Raw genomic sequence first — 8196 nt, 5'->3', positions numbered from 1 at the left:
TAATATATGTCTACAGGAAAGACTGCTACCAAAATATATATATATATATATATATATATATATATATATATATATATATATATATATATATATATATATATATATATATTTATTTATTTATCTAGGTCATCTTTATATAAAAAAAAATATATATTTATATATATATATATGTGTGTGTGTATATCACGAAAATAAACACGTGATTAAGAATGTGACAATGTCAGACCACGGAGGAAAAATGAAACAGGAATTTCCTTAAGTACTTTCGTATATTAAAAGTACCTTAGGTACTTTCGTACCTTCTGAAGATGTATTTAATATACGAAAGTACTTAAGGAAATTCCTGTTTCATTTTTCCTCCGTGGTCTGACATTGTCATATATATATATATATATATATATATATATATATATATATATATATATATATATATATATATATATATATATATATATATATATATATATATATATATATATATATATATATATATATATATATATATATATATATATATATATATATATTAGTATATATCACCGAAAAAGTAAGATTAATAATTCTAACACGAATTTTCTCAATCTTTCGTACATTTCTTTTCACTGTTGGAGGTAAATCAAAAATCAATTCTCCAAAATTCATTTTTATTTCTAGTCTGACGCGACACGAGCGCGTTTCGTAAAACTTATTACATTTTCAAAGACTTTAGTTCACAAATACACAACTGAATAGAACTTACGCATCTCCGATTTTATATCTACATTTGAGTGAGGTGGAAGGGGTGATGTGGCATTAACACAAGACAGAACAAGATGTGGCATTAATAGGGTATTAATTTCATCTACACAGGACAGAACAAGAATATTAATAGGGTATTAATTTCATCAACACAAGACAGAACACGAAACAATGGATATTGAATAGAAGTGTTTGTAGAAAGCCTATTGGTCCATATTTCTTGATGCTTCTATATTGGAGCGGAGTCTTGAGGTGGGTAGAATATAGTTGTGCAATAATTGGCTGTTGATTGCTGGTGTTGACTTCTTGATGTGTAGTGCCTCGCAAACGTCAAGCCGCCTGCTATCGCTGTATCTATCGATGATTTCTGTGTTGTTTACTAGGATTTCTCTGGCGATGGTTTGGTTGTGGGAAGAGATTATATGTTCCTTAATGGAGCCCTGTTGCTTATGCATCGTTAAACGCCTAGAAAGAGATGTTGTTGTCTTGCCTATATACTGGGTTTTTTGGAGCTTACAGTCCCCAAGAGGGCATTTGAAGGCATAGACGACGTTAGTCTCTTTTAAAGCGTTCTGTTTTGTGTCTGGAGAGTTTCTCATGAGTAGGCTGGCCGTTTTTCTGGTTTTATAGTAAATCGTCAGTTGTATCCTCTGATTTTTGTCTGTAGGGATAACGTTTCTATTAACAATATCTTTCAGGACCCTTTCCTCCGTTTTCCTGAAAGATCCTGAAAGGGTCCTGAAAGGGTCCTTTGGTCCCACCTCTCAACTGTCAATCAACTGGTGTACAGATTCCTGAGCCTACTGGGCTCTATCTTATCTACATTTAAAACTGTGTATGGAGTCAGCCTCCACCACATCACTGCCTAATGCATTCCATCCGTTAACTACTCTGACACTGAAAAAGTTCCTTCTAAGGCCCCTGTGGCTCATGTGGGTACTCAGTTTCCACCTGTGTCCTCTTGTTCGCGTCCCACCAGTGTTGAATATTTTGTCCTTGTTTACCCAGTCGATTCCCCTGAGGATTTTGTAGGTTGTGATCATGTCTCCCATTACTCTTCTGTCTTCTTGTGTTGTAAGGTGCATTTCCCGCAGCCTTTCCTCATAACTCATGCCTCTTAGTTCTGGGACTAGTCTAGTGGCATACCTTTGGACTTTTTCCAGCTTCGTCTTGTGCTTGACAAGGTACGGGCACCATGCTGGGGCCGCATACTCAAGGAATGGTCTTACATACGTGGTGTACAAGATTCTGAATGATTTCTTACACAGGTTCCTGAACGCTGTTCTGATGTTAGCCAGCCTCGCATATGCCGCAGACGTTATTCTTTTTATGTGGGCTTCAGGAGACAGGTTAGGTGTGATATTAACTCTTAGATCTTTCTCTCTGTCCGTTTCATTAAGTACTTCATCTCCTATTCTGTATCCTGTGTCTGGCCTCCTGTTTCCACTGCCTAGTTTCATTACTTTGCATTTACTCGGGTTGATCTTCAACAGCCATTTGTTGGACCATTCACTCAGTCTGTCTAGGTCATCTTGTAGCCTCCTACTATCATCCTCTGTTTTAATCCTCCTCGTAATTTTTGCATCATCGGTAAACATTGAGAGAAACGATTCTATACCCTCTGGGAGATCATTTACATATATCAGAAACAGTATAGGTCCAAGGACTGACCCCTGCGGGACTCCACTTGTAACGTCTCGCCAATCTGAGACCTCACCCCTCACACTGACTCGTTGTCTCCTGTTGCTTAGGTACTCCTTTATCCAATGGAGTACCTTCCCTTTCACTCCAGCCTGCATCTCCAGCTTTTTCACTAGCCACTTGTGTGGCACTGTATCAAAGGCTTTCTGACAATATAAAAATATGCAGTCTGCCCACCCTTCTCTTTCTTGCCTTATTTTTGTTGCCTGGTCGTAGAATTCAAGTAACCCTGTGAGGCAGGACCTGCCATCCCTGAACCCATGTTGATGCTGTGTTACAAAGTTCTTTCGCTCCAGATGCTCCACTAGATTTCTTCGCACAATCTTCTCCATCAGCTTGCATGGTATGCAGGTTAGGGACACTGGCCTGTAGTTCAGTGCCTCCTGTCTATCCCCTTTCTTGTATATCGGGACTACGTTAGCTGCTTTCCAAATATCTGGCAGTTTCCCTGTTGCCAGTGATTTGTTATACACTATAGAGTGTGGTAGGCACAGTTCTTCTGCTCCTTCCTTTAGTATCCAAGGGAAGATTCCATCTGGGCCTATAGCCTTTGTCACATCCAACTCTAGTAAACACTTCCTTACTTCCCCGCTGGTAATCTCAAACTCTTCCAGTGGTTTCTTGTTAGCTATTCCCTCTCTTATCTCTGGAATTTCTCCTTGCTCTAAGGTGAAGACCTCCTGGAATTTCTTATTCAGTTCATCACACACTTCCTTTTCGTTTGTAGTGAATCCTTCCGCCCCTATCCTTAATTTCATAACCTGTTCCTTTACAGTTGTTTTTCTCCTGATGTGGCTATGCAGCAATTTAGGCTGAGTCTTTGCCTTGCTTGCGATGTCATTTTCATATTGTCTTTCTGCCTCTCTTCTCATCCTGACATATTCATTCCTGGCATTCTGGTATCTTTCTCTGCTCTCAAGTGTCCTGTTATTCCTATAGTTTCTCCATGCCCTTTTACTTTGCTGCTTAGCTAGCCTACATCTCTAATGAAACTGGTTTCTCATCTTCATTTCACTGTTTTCCTTTTGAACTGGGACAAACTTGTTTGCAGCGTCCTTGTACTTCTGCGTGACGTAGTCCATCATATCTTGGGCCGTCTTTCCCCTGAGCTCTGTTTCCCATGCTATATCTGTTAGGAATTTTCTTATCTCCTCATAGTTTCCCTTTCGATATGTTAACCTTTTGGTTTCAGTATCCCTCCTCGAGTTCAAAAACCCTTCTTCAATCAGGTACTCAAACACCAGTACACTATGGTCGTTCATTCCTACTGGGTCCTCAAAACCGATTTCTCTTATGTCGGAGTCGTTCAGAGTGAAGACTAGGTCGAGTCTCACTGGTTCATCATTTCCTCTCATCCTTGTGGGTTCTCTGACATGCTGGGTTAAAAAGTTTCTAGTCACCAACTCCAGTAGTTTGGCTCTCCGCGTATCCTCGCCTCCATGCAGTTCCTTGTTCTCCCAGTCAATCCTTCCGTGATTGAAGTCCCCCATGATGAGCAGGTGGGATCTATTTCTACAGGCAGCAGAGGCTGCCCTCTCAATTATAGTGTTAACTGCCATGTTGTTGTTTCCATACTCTTGACTGGGTCTTCTGCCATTTGGAGGAGGATTGTATATTACTGCTACTACTATTTTTGGTCCTCCCATTGTTATGGTGCCTGTTATGTAGTCTCTGAACCCCTCACAGCCCGGGATGGCCATCTCCTTAAAACTCCATTCCTTTCTCATGAATAGGGCCACTCCACCTCCTCCCCTACCTTCCCTCTCTTTAATTATTACTGTGTACTCCTGGGGAAACACGGCATTCATTATGATTCCAGAGAGTTTTGTTTCAGTGAGTCCGATTACGTCTGGGTTCACTTCTTGTGCTCTTTCCCTTAGTTCACTTGTCTTGCTTGTGATCCCATCTGTGTTCAAGTACATCACCCAGAAACTGACTCTCTTCTGCTTCTCCTCTGGGGGGGGGGCTGTGGGATCTGGGGTGAGTGGGAACTGGGAGGATCTGATACGGGGAGACTGGTGGAGGAGGGAGGGCTTGGGGGGGGGGGGGAGTGTGGGAGGGTAGGGGGGGTGAGGGGGAGGGTAGGGGGGAGAGTGAGAGGGGGAGGTTTGGGAGGTGAGAGGGGGAGGGTTGGGGGGGTGAGATGGGGAGGGTTGGGGAAGCATGGGGGGAGGAGAGACTTTGGGGGATGGGGGGCAGAAAGGGGGGAGGGCTTGCGGGGCGTGGGGGGAAAAGGAAGGCTGAGGTGGGTGAGGAAGAGGGGTGAATTTAGGGGAGTGGTGGAGAGGGAAAGACTTAGGTGAGTTCGGGGAGAGTGGGGGGCTTACGGGGGCGGGGGAGAACGGAGGGCTTGGGAGTGGGAGAGACGGGAGGGCATGTGGGAGAAGGGAGGGCTTGGGGAGAGGGGGGAGTGGGAGGAGGGGGTGAGTGGGAGGAGGCGGGTGGGTTGGGGTGTAACACGGGTTCGGGTTTCTTCTCTCTACTTCACTTTCCTTCTACTCCCTCTACCCGTATTCTTACTTTTTATTCTCTACCAAGGGACTCCAACTTTTACCAAAGCCAACTCCACGCCACGTGGTCCTAAGACGATTGACCGACTTAGGATTCTACACCCAGTATGACGTGACCTAAGCTCTGAGCAAAACCCTAGAGTCGCCTCTACGCTGCCACCACCAGACCAGTAACACAGAGCAATGATCGAGGTCTGGATCGATCACGCTAATTAATCAACCTAGGGGCTTGATCCCCACTATAACCGATGACCTTGAGTGTGGAATAAATTACACGGTAATGATAATTCCGATTCGATGTTAGAATCGGCGCCCAATACAACTCCGCCTCGTGTGGACCACGTGACCAGGACAAGTGTACACATAAAACACATGGAAATAATAAAAATGCAATTTAATAACTAATTAATTTATTAAAAGAAAAACTAAAACAAAATCTAAATATGTTCACTCCCTGTCACTTTAACACTCCCTACTTGACCTGAATGGCAAATGAGACTATTTCTATACATAACCATAGCAACTATACCTCTATGTTTTACCAGCTAAAGATGTTGGGCTGGTCTCGGGGAGAGGTAAGATGTTTGACCTCTCCCAGCTGCTTCCGTGACCACAGGGGGAGGGTGCCTAAGGTGGGTACTTAGTGGGGGGGGCTGACAGGGGATGGGGCATGTATGGTGTCTGTTGGGTAGAATGTGGGGGTGGTGCCTCACTCCCTGTGGCTAGTGCACTGTTTGAGGAGGGTTCCCCACTCCCCTCTGGGATTGTAGGGTCCGGGGTTATGGTACTCTGATTCCTTTCTCTCTCCCTGCGCTCCTTCCGCAGGGTGTGTGTGTGTGTGTGTGTGTGTGTGTGTGTGTGTGTGTGTGTGTGTGTGTGTGTGTGTGTGTGTGTGTGTGTTACACTGTCAGAGACCACGGAGGAAGAATTGAAACAGGAATTTCCTTAAGTTCTTCTGAAGATGTATTATTAAATACGAAAGTACTTAAGGAAATTCCTGTTTCAATTCTTCCTCCATGGTCTGACGCTGTCACATTTTTTATCACGTGTTAATTTTCGTGATTTATACACACATATATATATATGTTGTTGAATATGACTGAGAGGGTAAGATTAATTTAGAAAAGAAAATGTAAGGTTACATTTTCAAAAATATATGGAGTGACTTGCGAAACGATTCCCTTAGCGTCAGACCATAAATAAAGTGTTAAAAAGAACTTTGTAGAATTAATATTTCAACTACCCTCGACATTGAAGAAAACCATAAGAAATATTGAGATGACTCAGGTTCGAATCTATCGGTCATATTCAACAACATTATATATATATATATATATATATATATATATATATATATATATATATATATATATATATATATATATATATATATAATAAATAAAATTTCATTATAATTCAGGAGAGCTATATCAATATTCTTAATGAAATCTTGTGTGGTAAAAGAGGCCGTCCTGCAGGAGTGTGCTGCCCCGTCCCCTACACCAACGTCTTGGGGGAGTGCTTCTACCTGAGTGAGCAGAGCAGCACCTGGTGGCAGGCCAGGGAACACTGCCAGGGCATCAAGGGAGACCTGGCCGTGCCCAAACACCAATTCGCCCTCAAGGATTTCATTTATAGAAAAGCAGGTTAGTGTTATTCCTCCGACGAGTGTAGAATAATATTTGTTGTTGTTGAGTGTTGGGGAGGTCAGCACTCTGGGTACTGAACCACACTACAGGTAAAGCCAGGTTAGGTTAGGCTCTGTATTGCCTGAAGCCTCTTGTAGATCTTCCTTGACACCTTATTGGTCTTATGAGCTACCACGTCCACTGTAGACAGTCACAGCTATGGGCTACTAAGTCCACTGTAGACAGTCACAGTTATGGACTACCACGTCCACTGTAGACAGTCACAGTTATGGGCTACCACGCCCACTGTAGACAGTCACAGTTATGGGCTACCACGTTCACTGTAGACAGTCACAGGTATGGACTACCACGTCCACTGTAGACAGTCACAGTTATGGGCTACCACGTTCACTGTAGACAGTCACAGTTATGGGCTACCACGTTCACTGTAGACAGTCACAGGTATGGACTACCACGTCCACTGTAGACAGTCACAGTTATGGGCTACCACGTCCACTGTAGACAGTCACAGTTATGGACTATCACGTTCACTGTAGACAGTCACAGTTATGGGCTACCACGTCCACTGTAGACAGCCACAGTTATGGACTATCACGTCCACTGTAGACAGTCACAGTTATGGACTACCACGTCGACTGTAGACAGTCACAGTTATGGACTATCACGTCCACTGTAGACAGTCACAGTTATGGACTACCACGTCGACTGTAGACAGTCACAGTTATGGACTACCACGTCGACTGTGGACAGTCACAGTTATGGACTACCACGTCGACTGTGGACAGTCACAGTTATGGACTACCACGTCCACTGTAGATAGTCACAGTTATTGACTACCACGTCCACTGTAGATAGTCACAGTTATTGACTACCACGTCCACTGTAAACAGTCACAGTTATGGACTACCGTGTCCACTGTAGACAGTCATCGATTACCACGTCCACTGTAGACAGTCACAGTTATGGACTACCACGTCGACTGTAGACAGTCACAGTTATGAGCTACCACGTCTGTTGGACGCCAGTTAAGCGCCATACACATAGGATGACCTAATACCCTCTTATGATGGCCGGCGCAAAGCTAAACAACTTAATAGGTATCAACAACGTTGTCAGCAGATTTGAATGTAGCAAGCTCTGAGCCTGAAGCCCTGTTACGAACCCGGATCCAGCGTCCGAGCCTGGAGCAGTGACAACCACGCCATCTGTGGGTCAGCTCCCGAAACCCCCGCCAAACGGACGACGACACCTAGTGAGGACAGCGTGTACTGGCCTCGAGGACCAGTTTCCAGTCTGGTTCAGCGCTCAACACCGCCGCTCCTGACCTCTGGTGAGGTGGTGCTCCGACGACAGCGCCATCTATGGACTGGATACGTCAGGTGTTTGCGCCCGCCACCGTAAGTGAGGAGTATTAGTGTCCCGGTTATTAATGACGTGTCTGCTTACAGAGCCGACCTGGGACCACTGTGTTGAAGGTGGAGTCAGTCTACCCGAGGCAGCCAGTCTCCATACTGTGAAGTTTGCTGCAGCTGTTGTGACGTCGTCCCCCCGGAAGAACACTGTGGTGTGTTAAGCCTGCCAGTGGAGTGGCAGTGAAA

This window comes from Procambarus clarkii, chromosome 18, assembly GCF_040958095.1.
Source record: "Procambarus clarkii isolate CNS0578487 chromosome 18, FALCON_Pclarkii_2.0, whole genome shotgun sequence".
In the NCBI taxonomy this organism is placed as follows: Eukaryota; Metazoa; Arthropoda; class Malacostraca; order Decapoda; family Cambaridae; genus Procambarus; species Procambarus clarkii.
Note: the sequence above shows the minus strand (reverse complement) of the source record.